Source organism: Orcinus orca, chromosome 3, assembly GCF_937001465.1.
Source record: "Orcinus orca chromosome 3, mOrcOrc1.1, whole genome shotgun sequence".
NCBI lineage: Eukaryota > Metazoa > Chordata > Mammalia > Artiodactyla > Delphinidae > Orcinus > Orcinus orca.
The window spans coordinates 171924432-171947333 of record NC_064561.1 but is presented as its reverse complement, the minus strand read 5'-3'; the positions used below and the strand labels follow the sequence as shown (position 1 = coordinate 171947333).

General features: G+C 37.3%; 1 protein-coding gene across 1 annotated transcript in view; it reads left to right on the top strand.

The window, feature by feature from the left end:
• FBXL7 (F-box and leucine rich repeat protein 7) overlaps positions 1-22902 on the top strand; it is a 417504-nt gene that overhangs the window by 165770 nt on the left and 228832 nt on the right. The window lies entirely within an intron of this gene.

Below are 22902 nucleotides of genomic sequence, written 5' to 3'. Positions count from 1 at the left end.
TTCGTTCTAATTTTTTAACAAATAAAAGAGAAAGTTTACGGGGATATATTGATGGTCTATAGTAAATTCTAGTCACTGGTTCATAATATTGGAAGCTTAGCTATAAAGGATAGTAAATATATACAAACACCAATCATAGGCTAATAGTACACATACAGACTGGATGTAGCAGGCAGTCTCATTTGGAGTGTGTTCTTTTTTTCCTTTCTGTAGTTACAGTAACTGCCAGAATGTTGATCAGTCCAACTTAATTTAAACCCATTTGCTTTGGACCAATTCCGTCTGATGCAATCAAGTTTCTTTGTCTGAGGTAAGTAGACAGTGGCCGGAAAGAAAACACCGTTAAAGGCTATTGTACTACCTGCAGGGCACTAGTTACTAAAACTTGAACCTCTTATTCCTAGAAAAGAGGACTATACTTGCTACCTTCAGCCGTGTTTCCTGGAAGTTAGAGTGAGATTGAATTGTTGAGTGTGCATTTCATTTGGGTACCCACCTCGTTCATCTGGCCGGTTTGTTCTCTGTTGACCATGGCTCTTTGGTGGTCTCAGCAGTGTAGTTGCTGATTGAGGTTTGACATGACACACATCTATTATTTTCTTCTCTAAGCCTTCTTCCTTCTGTATTTCATCTCTCCAGTTAAGTCACCTTCATTCAAACCATCTTTCAAGCTTAAAAATCTCACTTAGTCTTGATTCCTCCTTCCTGTGTGCCAATCTTCAGATGATATCTAGGCCTGTTGAGTCTCACAAAGAGCCCTGCAATCTGCTCTTTCTTCCCTTCATTCCAATCACTAGACCTTCAGTTTGGGCCCTCAGTCCCTCTTGCCTGTAGGAGCCTTTCACCTGGGTTCAAATCTGTGCCCTGAAATTGTGTAACTTGGGATAAATCACCTCTTTGAGCCTCTGTTTCCTCCTCTTAAAAACGTTGACAGTCATAATACCTATTTCATAGGTAGCTGGAAGTGCTAAGTGAACACAGTAACCAGTCTAGTAATGAATGTTCATTATTTGTATCCTTACCACTGCCCCTGCCATTATCAACCCCCGCTCCCTGACCCCGCCAATACTGCAAATCCAATCTGACCAGTCTTCTCTCTACGTAAAATCTGGCAGGGGCTCTCATCAGCTACAAAAGCCAATTCTGACTTCTGAATGAGCCATAAATGCCCCTCTCAATCTTGACTCTCTTTAAAGCCACATCCCTGAATATGATAATCTGTTCTTTATGTCCCTGTCTTTCTCCGTGCTAACTGAAAGAGCCCATATTCACCTTCTCTACCCGACCAACTCCTACAGTTTTTCCTCAAGATTGTGTCAAAGATCTTCAGCTGCTTCCCCATATCCATTTCCCCTGCTTCCTTGGTGGTAGAACTTCTAAATTTTACCATGTTTTGATGGGGAACCTGTTTTCCTGTAATAAAGAATACATATCCCAGAAGCTAGATATGACCATGTGATTAATCTGTGCCTAGTGTTAGGTAAGTGGATATTGTGTATGTGCCTTCCGGAAAATGTCATTAAAGGGAAGGAGCATGCCCATTTCTCCCTTCTTTCCTTCTTAATGTTGACTGATGGCTGGAACCTGAGCAGCCATCTTGGACCAAGAGGTAGAAAGTCATATTTGAAAGGTGACAGTACAGAAAGATAGAAGCAACTTGGATCCTCATCTGTACTGGCCTACGAGTATGACTTTTGGTAGATTGAAAACCCAACAATGTATCATACTGTTATTTTGGGACTTCTGCTACTTGCAGAAGAACTTATTTCTAAGAGATTAAAGTCAAGAGTCATTCTTCATCTATGCCTTCAACACCTTTTGTGTATCCTGCAATTATATTTTTTATCAAATGACATATCTGTGCTTCATTCAGTTCTCTTATCTGGAAAAGAAGGATGAAAAAAAAAAGAAAAAAAAAAAGAAGGATTAAAGTAAGAGCCTCCATCTGAAGGTTGTCACCGTAAGTGAGACAGTACATATAAAATGCTTATTAAGACCTTATCTTACTTAGAATGAGTGATTGATAAATATATAGGCTTTATTGTTGTTGCTGCTTTTTCTGTCACTACCATTTCTGTATCATACATTAGCAATGACCTCTTCAAAATCTGGGTCTGTGTTCTCCCAATGGTCCAGCTCAGGGTTTGACATATTAAGCAGATGTTAGCTAAGTGCCTTCTATCAATGAGTTTAAAAAAACAAATGAATGAAACTTGTCAGAAGCGTTGAAGTGTAGAATTTTAAAGCACAACTTGCTAGCCAGGAAAATGCAATTCTCAGACATTTTACTGAGGGAAGCATGATAGACTGATGGCCCCAAGTGCTGTGCTCTGATCCATCACTGCATTTACCCCAGGGCTTTGCCTCCCATGGCTGTTCCCAGCCAATGACTGACCATGGCAGGGATACAGGGTGAGACACAGGACTGTTTTGTCTTTGGCTCTCCAACTCTTCCCTCTTGGCTTTGCCAGAACTTTCGTAGAACTACACTGCAGTTTAAGACTCTTTCTACCTTCCTTCTTCCCATCTCTCCTTCACAAGCATCAAGCATGTTGTTCTGGCAGCTGTCCCTGTATCATCCTGCTCCTGACACATTCGTCCTCGCAGGTATTTTCCCAGTAAATCACTTGCACATCTAATTCTGTCACAGTATGTTTCTTAGAGGACCCGAACTAACATATACAATGGTTATTATTAGTGTCCATTTAGATTAAGAAAGGAGGCTTCTTTATATGAACTTAAATATTGTAGTAAATTTCTGTTTCAAAATATTTGCTGCCCCTTGTTGAAGGAGGACTGTGCATCCCTTTTCATTAATTCCCTTGGCCACGTCATTTCTCCTGCTAATGAAATTTGAGTAGAAGTGATGTTTCTTCCAGGTGGAACCTTTACGAGACATCATTTGGTTTGCCTTGTTCTACTCTCCTTCTGCCACAAAGTTCACAATGCATGCAGATAGAAACTGTGCCATGAGGGTGTGATCTACATTGGACATATAGCATGAGTGAGGGGTAAGCTTGTATTATTTGTGTTGTCTGAGAGATTGTTTGTTACTGCAGCATAACCTTCCCTAGGTAGACTGATACATACGCTGAATTTAACTTAGTAGAGCAGTCAGCTATAACAGGAAGAGTCTACATTAAGAGCTAAAAGCAGGACCCTTCCATCTGAATCAGGGCAAGAACTTATGTTGAAGTTTCCTGTGAAAGGAAAAGTAACTGATAACATTTCTGATTTTATTATTGATTCTATGAATGGGTCTGAGGTACATCTCTTTCACTTAAAATGAAGACGTCTTTCTCCATATTCTCACATTTGTTTTTGTACTAGGTGTTAGATCACCTGACTACTTCTTCTAAGATTTTCTTCAGTGGAACAGAGCCATCCCACTGGTCAGGAGACTCAGTGCACAGTCCAGATCCTTAGTTTATTATGTACCCTGACCACAGTCGAAGTCAGTGGAATAAACAACTCATTTGTAGTTCCCCAAAAGTTCCTCACCCTTGTACACTTACAGCCCTGTTCCTTTTTATCTTGTCCTTTATCTGCTGTGTAATGCTCCCCAAACTCATCCTCTGACCTAACTCCAAGGTGGAGCTAAGTGGAAAGTGGTACTTTGCATTCTCCTTTAATTACTGTTCTACTTCATTTGCATAGATCTTCTTTCATTACTGTATTATCATGATAAGGGGGGCCTCCAAGAGCCAAGGTAACTCAGAGTGGTGCATGTTTTATTCAATTTCAGCTGTATCTTTGCTCCATTTCAACAGTTTCAAGTGTGTTCTCTGCTCCCCCCACTTTTGTGGTAGAAAGAATGTAAAGTTACTATAGTTCCCTGCAACTCAGAGTGGTACATGTTTTGTTCAATTTCAGCTGTATCTTTGCTCCATTTCAACAGTTTCAAGTGTGTTCTCTGCTCCCCCTACTTTTGTGGTGGAAAGAATGTAAAGTTTCTATAGTTCCCTGCTCTATATTTTTTTGGTCTGCTTTTCACTATGGTTCTGTGGTCTCCTAGAGCCATACACTCTTTCCTAAAGTCCTTAACTCTTTAATTTCCACTAACCCTGATCCCATCTTCTCCGATATAATCAATTCCAATTAAATCAATAATGCCACACTCTGCAGTAAGGATTTTTTCTGAAAGTTTTGCCCATATTTTTTCAGTCAATCCTGTGCTGTATTAGAAGTACCATGTAACATCAGAAATTTTTTTTTCTTTTTTTAAAAAATAAATATCAGCTTGGGTTTATGATTTTTTTTTAATTTTTAGGACTCATGATTAAAAGTTTCCTAACTCTGACTTTGGGTTTGAGATGAAACTGACTCTTCTCTGCTCCTGGATGATTCATTTTTAGGTTCAGTGACCTGTGGCAACCACAGGTGTAGCAAAGGCCAAGAGTTCCAGAGTTATGTCAACAGTGGTACACTTTAGAGCTTAATGTTGAATTGGAACCAAAAAATTATTTAGATGATTTGATTCATTGAACACTATGAAGATCCAACTTTGATTTCTAGTGCCAAATTTAAGGCTTGGTCTGCTCTATTAATGGTGATACGCACAGAGAGAAATATAGAACCCTTTTAAAGCACCTTTGAGTGCTTTGGGTCGACAAGGCATCTTATTAACAAAAGTCACTTTTGTCATAAGCGTTTATAGGAGGTTTGAAACTATCACTGTTGGTGGGAGCTACTAATGCTAATAATATTAGTTGCTATACAAATTATCTTGAATTTAGAAAAAAACAACCTGAATTCATGCCATGACTAAACTTTGGGTTGTGTCTATGACAGGGACCTCTATTTTCCCTACTTTTTAGGGAAGGAGAAAACCATAGTATTTAGTCCCTATATCTTTATATACATTTCTTGGCCATATAAAAATACAGCAAAGAGGGATATTTCAAGACATCTTAATGTTTCTAAATGGATTTCTTCCAGGAACATTAGGAAGTAATGCCTTTAAACTACTTGAAAGGGGGTATTATTTTAAAGAGCTTTAACTCTTTGAAATATCCTTAGAATTTATTTTATGTGGTTGAAACACTTTTGGCCAGTATTACATTTCTTTTTCCTCCTGTTTAAAATTAGATATATTAACAGTGTTTTCATTCAGTTTCTAAAAATAATTCTGTTTTCATAGAGAGATTTTATGCTGGAAATAATGTTCTAGGAGGTCCTTTAAAATCTAAAATTGTAAATTCAAAACTGATTTTGTAATTTGTTTTCTTAAATTTAATTCTTGCCGGTTGTCCACCTGTCCTTTTTCTTTCTGTCTTGGAAAATGTATTTGATTGCTATTTTTAGGCTCCTTTGAATGTTTTACCAGATTTTCCAGGTGACCCAAATACAGTTTAAGAGAGATGTGGATAGCATATTGAACAGAGTTTCCTTGGACTTTTAAAATTCATTAAAGTTAGAGAAAAAGCCTAAATAATCTGACTGAAAATAATACTCTCGTTCTCATTCAGAACTCACAATACTTTAGAAGTATATTCATCTGTTAATCATTTAGTTACAGGAATAATGTTTTGGAATGAATCTTAGTGACTATACCTATGGTAAACATTGATCATGAAACATAGAAACAAATTTTTAAGCAGACATTATTCTTTAGGTTGAGTTTTGTCCTTTGGAGTGGTCACATGGTAAGAATGTGCAGTGATTCCAACATGTTACCGCTGCTCAAACAATTTTGGGTATCCTTGGAATTGTCTTCAGAGTCTCTGCGCCACAGAAAGAAATGAATCTTGTATTTTAGGCACATTTCACTTTTGACCCCAAATTGTACCCCGAACCTGATCATCCATTTTATTTGTGTCTTGGCTCCTCATTTATTTTGTAGTAATCAGTAAACACATCTCTAAAGAACAGAGGTTTGTTGCCATTTGTGTTCTAAATGTTTTAAACTATGAAATTCCAAAAGGAGGAAGTCCAAAAACTATGTGAATCAATGGCAGCATACTGGAAAAGGCATGTAATTCCCTGAGCAAATTACCTTGCAAGGAAGAACATACATTTGGATATACGTCTGGTGCGTTGGGGAAATCAGTCTCATTGCATTTGCACTGTAATGTTACAGAGGGGGAAAGCTAAGTATAGGCTTTAAAGAGTCCTGCAGGTTAGTCAAAAAGAGCTCCACTACTTGCTAACTGTGTGATTATCAGGTGTCTTTCTGAACTACCATTTCCTCAGTTTTGAAGTGGCATTGTGAGAAGCAACCTTATATTTTAGGGTAAGCACTGGCGGTGAGCCTGGGATCACTCCAGGATCAATAGTGGTACCATAAATGACGTTGGGGTTATCGGAATGTTTGTACATAGCTCGTAGAATGCTTTATTTAGCTTCTTGTTAGTGTAGCTGTGTTATTGGCTATCAACCGTTACATTATGAAACAAATAGATACGTGATGAAGTTTCTTGTGAAGTTTTTAAGAAGGACCAGATCCAACTGTCGACTTCTTAGAAGTCTGTTGCAAAGAAATCAAGGTTTTGAAGGAAAAACATTAAAATAATGATCCATTTGTGAAAAGATCTTTAGAGATTGTTGTGTTGTATGTATAAAGTCCAACCAGAGTGGGTCTGAGGTTTCTGTTTGGAAAGGAAACTCACACTATGAACTATCCCTTCACTTGAGGGAAGAACTCCAATCCACAACAACTCACATAGTTTGGAATCTGAGTTTACCTTAAGAGTTTGTTGGTTTTACCTGAAAAAGAAAAGGAAGGGGCGATTATTAGATCTCAGAGCTATAAAAGAACTCCCCCTCCCCTACTTTTAGGTTAGAGTTTAGCCCCATCTCTCTTGACCACAAAAATGCACTTGATAATTACATTAGGTAATTCTGATGTTTTGCCATGTATGGGAGATTTTAGTGTTGCCCTATATTATCAGAAAGAGTTAAGTTTCCTTAGCTAACTGGAAGGTTTTCATTTTCTCTGACAGTGTCACATTTCTTTCAGATAGATCATTACGATTCCAGGACCGACCTCTAGAAGGACCCCTTGAATTCACATTACTGCATCCATGTCAGTTTTCAGTCTTTGCTCTGTGAATGAAGCTGATATCAGCAGACTTTCCCTTGAACGGCAACAGACTGGGTCAGATAGATTATCTGCATTTATTGTGGAACACAGTAAATTAGCAATCAGATGAATAATGCATCAGTTGCAGTGTCTGGAATGGGAGGTTAACTCCCTGAAAAAACAATGGAGTCAAAACATACCTTATGTTCAAAATGTTAAGTTTTATATTATTTACGTGTTAATTGAAGGCATTTTTGATGCAGTTGAAGTTTAAGAACCAGAATTTTTTATGATACGTATTTGTAACCACTGATTGTTAAAAAATGTTATATTGATATATGCAAGGTTTCCTCCTGAATTTAGGCATTACCTGAAATAAATAAAGGGAGGTAGAGTCTTAACTCATTAGCTGGGAAACTTTAACAAAGAAAGCGATCTCATATCTCAGTTTTCTGGATATTTTGCATCAAAGTGTTGGCCTGTAAAGGCCTGAGAAGTTTATGTAATTGCTTCCATTCACCATTTCAATTAGCTCACGTAAGTGCTCCAAAAAACGTATTTACTTAGCGAGCTGAAACGTAAGGTCTTGTTTTGTGTAGGCGATCTGTTTGGAGGAAATAGGCCAGTTGCTTAGGCCTGTGGTACACTCTGCTGCAGCTCAGTGGGCTTACCTTTCCACTCTTGCTCATAGATTTGCTGGATTAAATACCTACTAACATGAGGTCCATAAAATTCTCATTCTGTAGGTTCTGAGCAGTCTGTCATCTTACTAAGGACAGTATTGGAAGGATTCTGCATGTGTTTTGATTGCTTTGAATGACCATTCATTTTATCATGTGAATGTTCACTCCCTGCCTTGGGATAAAATTTTTGGCATCAAACAGAAGAAGTGTACGGCTGATTTATTCCTTTATTATTTTTCATGCCTTTCAGGTGCTAGCACTTGGCCACTAGAATGGGGTCTAGAATGGTAGCAGCATCATATGACAAAGAACACGAGGGAACACTAACTGAGACAAGGTCGTCGTAAAAATTGTCACTGTTTCCAGCTGGCTGTTCGTTTTCTCCATAAATCGTATACTCCATATGATTGATTATCTATATGTTCTATTGCTCTGGCTTCCTAGGTCTGCCCTTCCCATCTGGAATTAAATGAGTCCACATAGGCCTCATTCTTAAGTCTTAATGCATCTCGTGTTCTTTGCTGCACATTCTATCCAGTGATTCTTAAAACCCTTCACTGACTTATCACATGTAACAACCTTTCCCAAAATGTGTCCCATGTAGCCGTACTCAGCATGTAAATATTACTCAAAAATAGTTCTTTGTCTCAATACTGGGCAAAATCAAAGTTGAGAATGGTTCTTTTGGCTGGATATGTGAAACTATAAATACAATAGTAGGAGCTGTGACTTCTCGGGGGTGTGTGATAGTTTTCTGTTTTGTTTTGTTTTACAAGAGCAACTTCTCAGACATACCTCATGACACACACTTTGAGAAACAGTGAGCTAAGATAAAGCTGCAATTCCTTTGCGTGTCATACAAGGCTACTGCCTGGCTGAGGAAATTCACCTTCTACCATTCTCATCCTTTGGACAAGACATATTAGCCATACCAACCTACTTAACCTTTCCGCAAGATACTGCCCTGCTGACTGACTACATGATTTTCCCATCTTCCTAGAATATCCATCCCTACCTCCGAGAAGTCTTCTCTGACAATCCCAAACAGTACCCAGCAGACTATTTTCAGTGCTTCTTTGATGCATGGAGTATTCACTCACTGAACATATTTGAGTTTTGAGTCCTGTTCTCAGGTTCTTTTTCCATGGTTTAGTCATTCTTTACTTCCTTGGTCCCCTTCCTTGTCACAGTCTTAACTCTTCTTCATATTTGCTTTCCTCCTGCCTACCAGAGTGGCCTGCACAGAGTAGGAAATCAGTGTGCAATGGCTATATTCACAGCCCTTGAACGTCTGTGTGTTATGCTGTGATCGTTGAGGTTATGTTTTTAACTGTGTCAGTATTTTTACCTGATACTGTGTAGAGGGCAGTAAGTCAGGAGATCTGAGATCGTTTGTTTCTCTACTTAATCTTGAATACGCAGTCTAACTTTATTGAGCCTCAAGGTTGCCTATCCTTAAAATAAGACCGAAACAATCTTGGGGGTACTTCACAGCTCTCAATTTCTGTAACACTAAATCAGCTTTGCAGATGTTCTTTAAGTAATGAGTTGGTTTGCAAGCGAACTGGGGGAAGACAGATATTTTTCTCCCTCACTTCTCTCCTCTCATATCTGATGGGACTAAATCCTTTCTTGACCCCATTTTTTTGATCCATAAAATGCAGCGTGATATTGATGCCAGGGTTTTCACCAGACTTTGTAATTTGAGAAACACAAAATATGGTTATGTGTTTAAAATAATATGGCAAAGGGTTTTGTTATTGTATTTTTGTAAAATCTTACTCAAGGTTTTTGAAACAATGATTTTTCTGGTGTTTAGCGTCTGTCTCAGACAGTTTGACTGAAAGTATGTCTTATGAAGATGAAAACACTCCTACTCAGTGACATGTTTCATCTTCAGCAGTTTGCCCTGAAAGAGCTCATTTGTGTGTTGAGAAGGCTCCTTGCTTAAACTCCAGTTACAGAAGTAGAACCATAGGTCACCACACTGTAGGGCACTGCTCTTCACGAGGGGTTGGACAAGGACAACGCTTGTTTAAGCATTTGAAACAGAAGATGAAATGAATGCTTTTCAGCTAGGAGAAGGCTCACGAACTGGCCTCCGAGCCAGTGTTCCACATGATAAATCCTGACTGCAGTGGAAGCAGCTTGTCATTAAGTGCACTAGCTGGGCAGTCTCGGGTCTAGCACTCCACACCTGCCATTTTATATTCTTCTATTGCAAAGCCACACATTAAATATGGTCCTTAACTTTAAAAGCAGCACTTTTTAATGCCCATATTAAGTTCTTCTGGTGAAAATGAAAATATAAAATACCTCTCTCATGTTGGCTAGATCATCGTCATTTCCCTATCATCATCAACAGAGCAGTAAGTAAAATTTATAGCTCATCAGTACCATGTGATTGTTTTCGAGGTAGATGAATGATTATGAAATATAATTACTGTCCTCAAGAAATTTCTGGAAAGGAGAGATACTGAATGTGTAATAGATATTTTAAAAGATGTGAGCTTTAATTCTAGTCTGTTTCTCAATGAATTCTTTTTTAAGTTTGGGGAGACTTCTTTTTCATTCTGGTAAGAATACTTAACATGAGATCTACCCTCTTAACAAACTTTTAAGTGTGCTAGACAGTACTGTTAACTATAGATACTGTGATGTACAGCAGATCTTTAGCACTTAACCATCTTACATAACTGAAACTTGTACCCTTTGAAAAGAAAGTCCCCATTTCCCCCTCCCCTCCCCTCCTGGTAACCATCATTCTACTCTCCACTTCTATGTGTTTGACTGTTACAAATACCTCATTTAAGTGTAATCATATAGTATTTATCTTTTTGTGGCTGGCTTATTTTATTTAGCATAATGTCCTAAGGTTCATCCATGTTAACACATATGACAGGGTTTCCTTCTTTTTTAAGGCTAAATAATATTCCAGTGTATATATAGTGTATATATATATATATATATATATATATATATATATAGCACATTTTCTTTATCTATCTAGGAAAGGCAGATTAAAACCATGATGAGATATCACTTTGCACCTTTTAGGATTTTAAAAAAGAAAAGTATTGGTGAAGATGTGGAGAAACTAGAACCCTTGTCCACTGTTGGTGAGAATGTAAAATGTTGCAGCCACTATGGAAAACAGTATGGAAGTCCCTCAAAAATTTTAAAATAGAATTACCATATGAAATACCAGCAATCCCACTTCGAATATTTATCCAAAAGAATTGAAATCGGGATCTTGAGGAGATATTTACATTCCCATGTTCATTGTAACATTCACAATGGCCAAGATATGGAAACAACCTAGTTTGGGGAGAACTTTATTAAAAAAGTCATCTGTCATCAAAGGGAGAAACAAAGTTTTTAACAGCATGTTTCAGCATGTATATCTCAGACCACCATGTGGATTTCGTTTCTGAACTACCACTCTGACCAACCATTTTTTTTTAATAGGGGGGAAAGAAAAGGACATTAGCAAATCCTGAATTTTTATTCCTCTTCCAGTCTCTTGCCCTAACTTCCCTTTCTCTTTAGCTTCACGTCCCCAGAAAGATGATAGTATGAAGAACACCATTCACCTGGAACATTAAGTGTGCCAACCTCTCTTCAATGCTTTGGTCAGAGATGGTCCTGTGACTTTGTTTCTCATCCATCTTCTACCTCCTGCATGGGAGATGGAGCTGTCCTCCTGCCTGCACTGACAGCCTTGCCAAGTTGGCCGAGGGAGACTGAAGGGATATACATCTCATTACAGCCTCTCACTGCCAAATTCTAGTCAGTTTCAGCAACATATGTGAAAAGCTCCAAAGCAAACACAGGGAGAGAAAATAAAAATTAAATTAATCCTCTCCAAGGATAAATAAAGCATGGATGCATTGATCTTGAGTTTACAGGATGGAAATCAGAAAGACTTTGCTCAGTTTTTAATGATACTGGTGTTCAGATTCCTGATTCTTCAACCCAGAAAAAAAGGATATATATAACTAGACCAAGAAAATCTAGGTTCCCTACTAATGTCTATAGATGTAAGGAAATATGCCTCAACAGTTGATATTTATAGACATCTTCAAGATGAGGTATGTGAGTTAGTCATCCTGCGAAACCAGCCTCTGTTTTGAGAGGAGAAGAATCAGACTCTTTCTTTGAGCATATTAATGTCAAAGAACAAAAGGGCATTTGGATATCACATAATTTCAGGCAGATACAAATGGCTTGAATTTCTAACTCCTCATTTCTTTTCAACCTGAGATTAAAAAAAAAAAATTCTTCTACCTGAACTATTTTTCTATTTTTTATTGAAATATAGTTGATTTATAATATTATATTAGCTTCAGGTGTACAACATAGTGATTCAATATTTTTACGGATTATACTCCACTTAGAGTTGTTCTAAGTCCTCATTTTTATGAATTGAGAAAATTGGTGCGGGGCAGGGCCCTCTAATTTTCTTTTCTTTGGATTCTTTATTACCATACAGCTGACCATCTGAAATAATTTTGACCAATTTCTGGACTCTTAGTTTTCTGACCAACATCTTACAGGCAGCTACAGAAAAAAATATAGCTACCTACTAACGTGTTTATGGAAGTTGAGTTATTTGGAATCAGCTTAATTGAAAATCTTGGTGGTTTTTTCACTGATCCTCACCGAAAGGCATGATTAAAGAAAAACTTCATTTAGTTTTACTAAATGCTAATAAAATACCCTCTGAGTTGAAACCGAAGTCAACAGTGACTGGATGGCTATGGACTGTACTTTAGCCAGCCCAGGGCAAAGCTTCTTACCATCTCTATTTTAGATGTGATTACAGTTTTAATTATGGTTTTCCACTTTGTTTTTTGAATAAGTTACACATTATTCTGGTTACTTTGCTAGGAGACTGTCTCTCTATTAATTAAGATTGGAAAATACAGGAATTCCCTTGAGGTACAGTGGTTAGGACTCGGCGCTTTCACTGTGGTGGCCCGGGTTCAATCTCTAGTTGGGGAACTAAGATCCCACAGGCCACACGGTGTGGCTGAAAAAAAAAAAAGCTTGGAAAATAAAAGCACCCATAAGGTACTGCACTGATTTCATATTGTTTTTTCAGAATTTTGTTCCTCTCACACTCAAATATGAAACCTAAAGCATATTTCCTGAATATAGTTGTAGAAAATTATATTTTTTCCTTAAAAATAACAATATATACTGCAGTGCCAATATCTCTTGGAAACATGAGCATTGAATGAATTTTTAGTTGGTAACGGCTTACAGACTTCTGTTTTTTTTATGAAGTCTTGAAGACTGTGTACTATTGCATAGAATGAGAGTCCATCAACCACATATAACAACTCAATCATGAGAAAACAATGAGATGGTGATAAAACTGAAAATAGAATAAAATACATTTGCACCATTTATGGAATTGAGAGACAAAGGAAGAAGGTTATTTTTGTGCAATAAAGATATGGTCAAAACTCCTCATTAATTGCTTGGAGAAGCAGAAGGGTAGATAATATATATATATATATATATATATATATATATATATATCTCGCAGGTGATAGAAACAAGTTTTAATTGAACATTGTTCTCTTTGGAACAAGTGTCCTCATTCACAACTACATGCAATTTTGTCCAATGCTTTGGATATTCACTTCTGCAAACCACAGAAGCAACTGAGGACAAGGCTACTGCTACATGATGACTTTATGTGTGTTTTAAGAAGGTAACTCTTCCTGAGACATTTTATTTCTAGTTGTCAGAAAATTATTCTAAGTATTAAGTTCATCAGAAGAAATAAATGTCACTGCCATTTTGGGGGAAAATTTTTTAATAACTAAACACTTATCTCTGGAGGTGATGAAGTTATAATAAAAAACAGATGGCTTAGATATGAATCATAACTCCTTAGATTTGGTGCTCTTGTGCAATACACAACCTGAACAACTGTACCAGTTAGCTATTCTAGGTGATAAATACTATAGGAGTCAGAAATCTAGTAGTTTCATCTTCCTAACCTATAGTCAAATAGAGAGGAAAGAACCAGGCTTAGATAGATCACATGGTCTTTTATTGGTTGTGTTTGGATTTCAGTAGACTTCTGATTAATATATCCAAAATAGAGGAAAACAGCTGTAAAGATGAGATGTCAGCCAGAAATAATTAGGCAGGTAATTTGTGCTGAATACATGTTTGCTCAAGCCCATTGCCATCATGAGTGTGAGCAAGCTTTAATCTATGTCAGTGACATTGATCCAAATGTGTGGATTTCTGAAAATGTGTTAGGATGCTCTCTCAGTGCATCATTTTTCTGAATTTTATTAATTGCTTATTAGGTACTTTGTTATTGTGCTGAATGCTTTCTATATATTATCTTAGTGAATGGCTGTAATAATTCCATGAGGATTTACTTTTAGTTATTCCCATAGGTATACCCTATGTGGAACCCAAAGTCCATGCCATTCCTGAGAAGGTAAATGAAAAAAAAAAAAAAGATTAATAGCTTTTTTATATGCCAGCAAGAATCAGGTGGGAAAATGTAATTATTAAAAGATACAAGCAAATGGGTATGCATAGCATTTAAGAATAGATCTGTCAAGAGATCAATGTGAAGAATATTACTAACTTGGTAGGAACATAAATTGGTACAACCTTTCTGGAGGATAATTTTACAGTTTGTGTCAAAAGCTTTTATAAAAAAGCATACTCTCAAAATAATCAACTTCAATGTGAGGATTTATCCAAAAGATGTAACTAGAGAGGTAGCAAAGGATTCTCTACAGATTGATCCACTTTAGCATTGGTTCTGCTAACAACTGAAATAATATATTCATCAATAGGAGATTTTGTAAAATGCATTTATATGCAGCTTTAAAAATGATATTGTAGAAGAAAGAGTCTTTTGAAAATGTTCTACACATATTGAAAAATATTTAAAGGGCATTATTGAAAATGTATGATTACAAATTTGTAAAATTAAGTATGTATTTGTACACCCACACACATACACAGGGAAAAGACTAAAATGGTTTATGCAAACCTGTGAATAGTAGTTACCAATGGGTGGTGCAATAATGGGTGATGTTTATTTTTTCTGCTTTTGTGGATTTTTTTCTATTTTCTATAATAAACTATATTGCTTTTATAATCAGAAAAAGATGGTTCAAAAATATGGATTTAATATAGTCATTTATCCTATGATTACATTTGAACCAAATATAAAGATGGGTTAATGTTGGGTTTTTTTGTGTGTTTACCTCAGTTTTACATTTTCTTTTTGCCTTTTTTAGGAAATACAGGGATAACTAGAATAAGAACAGAAGGAAAAAAGCATTTTACTTTTTTGAAGGTAGAACATAACTGATGCTGCCTAAGCAGGATGATTTCTCTCAAGAAATAAGAAATCTCTGCTTTGTTTCATTCAGACTAGGTTTATGTAGTTTCATTCAGACTAGGTTTATGTAAACACATCGTGTCAGTCACCCAGATGACTCAGGTCTGCATTAGTCAGAATATGCTAACTATTGTAACAAACAACACCTAAAATATTAGTGATTTAATATAATAAAAGTTAATTGCTTGATTACTTCGTAGAAGATTATGGTCAGAGTCAGGGAAAGGGGAGGGAAACTCTGTTCCGGTGTCATTTAGATATTTGGGAACCCAGGCTTTGTCCTTCCTGGTCAACATGTGGCTGCCAAAGTTGCCACAAAATAAGAGGTAATCTCAGGCTCCTGCAAGTGAGTTTATTGCCAGGTATGAGGTGGCCTCAGTCACCTCTGTTCACATTCCATTGGCCAGAACTCAATCACATGACCGTAGTTAAATTTAACTGCAAAGGAGGCTGGGAAATGTAGCCTTGTTACTGAACACAAGTTCGTGTGCCTGACACACAGTGAGGCCAAATAATACTGAAACGTCTGAGTCTGGAGCAGAGAAAGGTTTATTGCAGGGCCATGCAAGGAGATGGGGTGGCTCGTGCCCACAAAATCCTGAACTCCTTGAAGGGTTTCAGCAAAGAACTTTTAAAGGCAAGGTGAGGGAGGATCGTGATTAGTTGTTGAAAAACTTCTTGGTGTTGGAATCATTTGTTCTTGTAGCTGTCCACGTAGGTCAGGTCACAATGTTCATATAAACCTTTAATAAAACAAATGTTATTCTCTGTTCTTCAACTTTTTATCTTTATATGAATGGCCTCTTAAAGGTCAGAGCCCTGAGAATAAGCTATCTTGTATATTTCAGGCTATAGGCAACATTCTCTTACAGAAGGTGCAGAGCCAGCATAACTAAGCACAGGCAACAGAGTACAAAGGTTAAAGTAAAAAAAATAACAGATCTAATATGGAGTCAGATTTGTTCTTCCCTATTACAGTCTTGCTGTGTTTCCAGGAGGAAAACAAAACAGGTTGGATGAATATATAACACATGTCACTACCTCATCCACCTAATATATCATCATACCCAGATAAAAAGGATATTTTGTCTTTAATTATAGAGAATGGTATTTCAATACCCTATTTTACTTCGGCATATAAGTAAAATATTGCTTTTAAATTTTATTCTAAGTAACTTGCCTAAAACCATTTTTTTTTTTTTTTTTACAGTACATTGTTCTAAAACTTTTATATCCAGCTGAGAAAAAAACAAACTATTTATCAGGGAGTCATTGGTGCCCAAAACATGATAACATATTTCCCCTGACAGAACTCCCAAACGGCACTTGGTTAAGAGGAAATGTTTGTGCAGGCTACAACTTAACGGATGGATACAGTCTGTTACCGCTGGCTTCCAAAGTGTTTATGTCTGATTGGAAACTCTTCAGCTTGTGTCAGATGCTGGAAAAACACTTTACTGTCTGAGATATTCTATTTGTTGAAGATGGCAGTAAAACAAATTTTGAACATATGGAATTACCTGGTTCCATATTTCAGATCTAGAGCTTTAGGCGATGTCTGGTCATAATAAGTAAAATGTAGCTTTAATTATCCTTTTAGTAATGTTTACAGAAACCAAGGGCAGGCTGTAAATAGAATTAGAGAGCACAGTAAAAGGTGAAGGTATTATTGCTGATATTGCTTATTCTTTTGAAACATAGGAAGTTTCCATTTCAAATGTAGAATTAAACCACTGCTTCAGGAGCATCGAGAGTTAGTTATTGGAGACCTAAAATTTGTCTTTTGTTTTTTGTGAAGCTCTCAATCGACAAAGAATGGTTTATTGTTGTTTTAAATTAATCAGCTATAAATGTGTCTTTTCAAATGCTGTTACCATACCAAGGCACTTTTGGGTCATGTAGATTTATACCAGGAATTGTGTGTGAGATACATTGGTTCAACGTGGCAGAGTAGAAGGACATGTGCTCACTCCCTCTTGTGAGACCACTGGAATCACAACTAACTGCTGAACAGTCATTGAACAGGAAGACACTGGAACTCACCAGAGAAGACACCCCACATCCAAAGACAAAGGAAAAGCTGCAATGAGATGGTAGGAGGGGTGCAATCGCAATAAAATAAAATCCCATAACCTCTGGGTATGTGACTCACAGATGGGAGAAAAATTATACCACAGAAGTCCACCCACTGGAGTGAAGGTTCTGAGCCTCACGGCAGGCTTCCCAACCCAGGGGTTGGGCAATGGGAGGAGGAATTACCAGAGAATCAGACTTTGAAGGCTAGCAGGATTTGATTGCAGGACTTTGACAGTACTGGGGGAAACAGAGGCTCCACTCTTGGAGGGCACACACAAAGCAGTGTGTGCATCGGGACCCAGGGGAAGGAGCAGTGACCCCATAGGAGACTGAACCAGACCTACCTGCTAGTGTTGATGGGTGCCCTGCTGAGACAAGGAGTGGCTGTGGCTCACCATGGGGACAAGGACACTGGCAGCAGAAGTTCTGGGAAATACTTCTTGGAGTGAGCCCTCCTGGAGTCTGGCATTAGCCCCACCAAAGAGCCTGTAGCCCAGTGCTGTGTTGCCTCAGGCCAAACAACCAACAGGGAGGGAACTAAGCCCCACCCATCAGCAGACAAGTGGATTAAAGTTTTACTGAACTCTGCCCGCCAGAGCAACAACCAGCTCTACCCAGCACCAGTCCCTCCCATCAGTAAGCTTGCACAATCCTCTTAGATAGCCTCATCCACCAGAGGGCAGACAGCAAAGCAAGAAAAGCTACAATCCTGCAGCCTGTGGAGCGAAAACCACCTTCACAGAAAGACAGAGAAAATGAAAAGGCAAAGGATTATGTACCAGATGACAGAACAAGATGAAACCTCAGAAAACAATTAAATGAAGTGGAGATAAGCAGCCTTCCAGGAAAAGAATTCAGAATAATGATAGTGAAGATGATCCAGGACCTTGGAAAAAACAATGGAGGCAAAGATTGAGAAGATGCAAGAAATGTTTAACAAAGACCTAGAAGAATTAAAGAACAAACACCTAGAAGAATTAAAGAGCAAACAAACAGAGATAAACAATACAATAACTGAAATGAAAAATATACTACAGGGAATCAATAGCGGAATAACTGAGGCAGAAGAACGGATAAGTGACCTGCAAGACAAAATGGTGGAATTCACTGCTGAGGAACAGAATAAAGAAAAAAGAATGAAAAGAAATGAAGACAGCCTAAGAGACCTCTGCGACAACATTAAATGCAACAACATTCACTTTATAGGGGTCTCAGAAGGAGAAGAGAGAGAGAAAGGACCCGAGAAAATATTTGAAGAGATTATACTCGAAAACTTCCCTAACAATGGAAAGGAAATAGCTACCCAAGTCCAGGAAGCACAGAGAGTCCCAGGCTGAATAAACCCAAGGAGAAACATGCTAAGACACATAGTAAATCTAACTGACAAAAATTAAAGATAAAGAAAAATTATTAAAAGCAATAAGGGAAAAATGACAAATAACATACAAGGGAACTCCCATAAGGTTAACTGCTGATTTCTCAGCAGAAACTCTACAGGCCAGAAGGGAGTGGCACGATATATTTAAAGTGACAAAAAGGAAGAAGCTACAATCAAGATTACTCTTGCTGGCAAGGATCTCATTCAGAGTCGATGGAGAAATCAAAAGCTTTAAAGACAAGCTAAAGCTAAGAGAATTCAGCACCACCAAACCAGCTCTACAACAAATGCTAAAGGAACTTCGCTAAGTGGGAAACACAAGAGAAGGAAAGGACCTACAAAAACAAACCCAAAGCAATTAAGAAAATGGTCATAGGAACATACATATTGATAATTACCTTAAATGTGAATGGATTAAGTGCTCCAAACAACAGACACAGACCCATATTTATGCTGTCTACAAGAACACTTCAGACCTAGGGACACATACAGACTGCAAGTGAGGGGGTAGAAAAAGATATTCCATGCAAATGGAAATCAAAAGAAAGCTGGAGTATTGATACTTATATCTGATAAAATAGACTTTAAAATAACGAATGTCACAAGAGACAAGGAAGGACACTACATAATGGTCAAGGGATCAATCCAAGAAGAAGATATAGCGATTATAAATATATATGCACCCAACATAGGAGCATCTCAATACATAAGGTAAATGTTAACAGCTATAAAAGAGGACACTGACAGCAACACAGTAATAGTGGGAGACTTTAACACCTCCCTTACACCAATGGCCAGATCATACAGACAGAAAATTAATAAGGAAACACAAACTTTAAATGACACAATAGAGTAGATAGATTTCATTGATGTTTATAGGACATTCCATTTGAAAACAGATGATTACACTTTCTTCTCAAGTGCACACGGAACATTCTCCAGGATAGATCACATCTTGGGTCACAAAGCAAGCCTCAGGAAATTTAAGAAAATTGAAATCATATCAAGCATCTTTTCCCACCACAATGCTATGAGATTAGAAATAAATTACAGGGGAAAAAAACGTAAAGAAACAAAACACATGGAGACTAAACAATATGTTACTAAATAACCAAGATGTCAGTGAAGAAATCAAAGCAGAAATCAAAAAATACCTAGAGACAAATAACAATGAAAACATGACAATCCAAAACTTATGGGCTGCAGCAAAAGCAGTTCTAAGAGGGAAGTTTATAACAATACAATCCTACCTCAAGAAATAAGAAGAATCTCAAATAAACAATCTAACCTTTCACCTAAAGAAACTAGAGAAAGAAGAACAAATAAAACCCAAAGTTAGTAGAAGGAAAGAAATCATAAAGATCAGAGCAGAAATAAATAGAAACAAAGAAAATGATAGCAAAATCAATAAAACTAAAAGCTGGTTCTTTGAGAAGATTAACAAAATTGATAAACCTTTAGCCAGACTCATTAAGAAAAAAAGGGAGAGGACTAAAATAAATAAAATTAGAAATGAAAAATGAGAAGTTACAGCGGACACCTCAGGAATACAAAGCATCCTGAGAGACTGCTACAAGCAACTCTATGCCAATAAAATGGACAAGCTGGAAGAAATGGACAAATTCTTAGAAAGGTATAACCTTCCAAGACTGAACCAGGAAGAAATAGAAAATATGAACAGACCAATCACAAGTAATGAAATTGAAACTGTGATTGAAAATCTTCCAGCAAACAAAAGTCGAGGACCAGATGGCTTCACAGGTGAATTTTATCAAACATTTAGAGAAGAGCTAGCACCTATCCTCCTCAAACTCTTCCAAACTATTGTAGAGGAAGGAACACTCCCAAACTAATTCTATGAGGCCACCATCACCCTGATACCAAAACCAAAGCTACTACAGAAAAAGAAAATTACAGACCAATATCACTGATGAATATAGCTGCAAAATTCCTCAACAAAATTCTAGCAAACAGAATTCAACAACACATTAAAAGGAACATACACCATGATCAAGAGGGATTTATCCCAGGGATACAAGGGTTCTTCAATATATGCAAGTCAACCAATGTGATACACCATATTAACAAATTGAAGAATAAAAACCATATGATCCTCTCAATAGATGCAGAAAAAGCTTTTGACAAAATTCAACACCCACTTATGATAAAAACTCTCCAGAAAGTGGGCATAGAGGGAACCTACCTCAACACAGTAAAGGCCATATACAATAAACCCACAGCAAACATCATTTTCAATGGTGAAAAACTGAAACCATTTCCTCAGGAAGAGGAACAAGACAAGGTTGCCCACTCTCACCACTATTATTCAACATAGTTTTGGAAGTCCTAGCCATGGCAATCAGAGAAGAAAAAGAAATAAAGGAATACAAATTGGAAAAGAAGTAAAGCTGTCACTGTTTGCACATGACATGATACTATACATAGATAATCCTAAAGTTCCACCAGAAAACTACTAGAGCTAATCAATGAATTTGGTATAGTTGCAGGATACAAAATTAATGCACAGAAATCTCTTGCATTCCCAGACACTAACAATGAAAGATCAGAAATAGAAATTAAGGAAACAATCCCATTCACCATTGCAACAAAAAGAATAAAATACCTAGGAATAAACCTACCTAAAGAAGTAAAAGACCTGTACTCAGAAAAGTATAAGACACTGGTGAAAGAAGTCAAAGATGACACAAATAGATGGAGAGATATATCACGTTCATGGATTGGAAGAATCAATATTGTGAAAATGACTATACTACCCAAAGCAATCTACAGATTCATTGCAATCCCTATCAAATTACCAATGGTGTTTTTTACAGAAATAGAACAAAAAAATCTTAAAATTTGTCTGGAGACAGAAAGACCCCGAATAGCCAAAGCAACCTTGTGGGAAAAAGCAGAGCTGGAGCAATCAGACTCCCTGACTTCAGAATCTACTACAAAGCTACAGTAATCAAGACAATATGGCACTGGCACAAAAACAGAAATATAGATCAATGGTACAGGATAAAAAGCCCAGAGATAAACCCATGCACCTATGGTCAGGTAATGTATGACAAAGGAGGCAAGGATATACAGTGGAGAAAAGACAGTCTCTTCAATAAGTGATACTGGGAAAACTGGACAGCTATATGTAAAAGAATGAAATTAGAACACCCCCTAACACCATACACAAAAATAAACTGAAAATGGATTACAGACCTAAATGTAAGGCCAGACACTATAAAACTCATAGAGGAAAACATAGAACACTCTATGACATAAATCAGAGCAAGATCCTTTTTGATCCACCTCCTATAGTAATGGAAATAAAAACAAAAATAAACAAATGGGACCTAATGACACTTAAAAGCTTTTGCACAACAAAGGAAACTATATACAAGATGAACGACAACCCTCAGAATGGGAGAAAATATTTGCAAATGAATCAACAGACAGAGGATTAATCTCCAATATATATAAACAGCTCATGCAGCTCAATATTAAAAAAACAAACAACCCAATCCAAAAATGGGCAGAAGACCTAAATATACATTTCTCCATAGAAGACATACAGATGGCCAAGAAGCACATGAAAAGCTGCTCAACATCACTAATTAAGACTACAGTGATGTAATCACCTCACACCAGGTAGAATGGGCATCATCAGAAAATCTACAAACAACAAATGCTGGAGAGGGTGTGGAGAAAAGGGAACCCTCTTACACTGTTGGTGGGAATGTAAATTGATACAGCCACTATGGAGAACAGTATGGAGGTTCCTTAAAAAACTAAAAATAGAATTACCATATGACCCAGCAATCCCACTACTGGGCATATACCGTGAGAAAACCATAATTCAAGGGTCATGTACCACAATATTCATTGCAGCTCTATTTACAATAGCCAGGACATGGAAGTAACCTAAGTGTCCATTGACAGATGAATGGATAAATAAGATGTGGCCCATATATACAATGGAATATTATGCAGACATAAAAAGAAACAAAATTGAGTTATTTGTAGTGAGGTGGATGGACCTAAAGTCTGTCATACAGAGTCAAGTAAGTCAGAGAGAGAAAAACAAATACCATATGCTAACACATATATATGCAATCTAAAAAAGAAAAAAAAAATGGGTTCTTAAGAACCTAGGGGCAGGACAGGAATAAAGATGCCGACATAGAGAATGTACTTGAAGACATGAGGGGCAGGGAAGGGTAAGCTGGGATGAAGTGAGGGAGTGGCATGGACATATACACACTACCAAATGTAAAATAGATAGCTATTGGGAAGTAGCCGCATAGTACAGGGAGATCAGCTCGGTGCTTTGTGACCACCTAGATGCGTGGGATGGGGG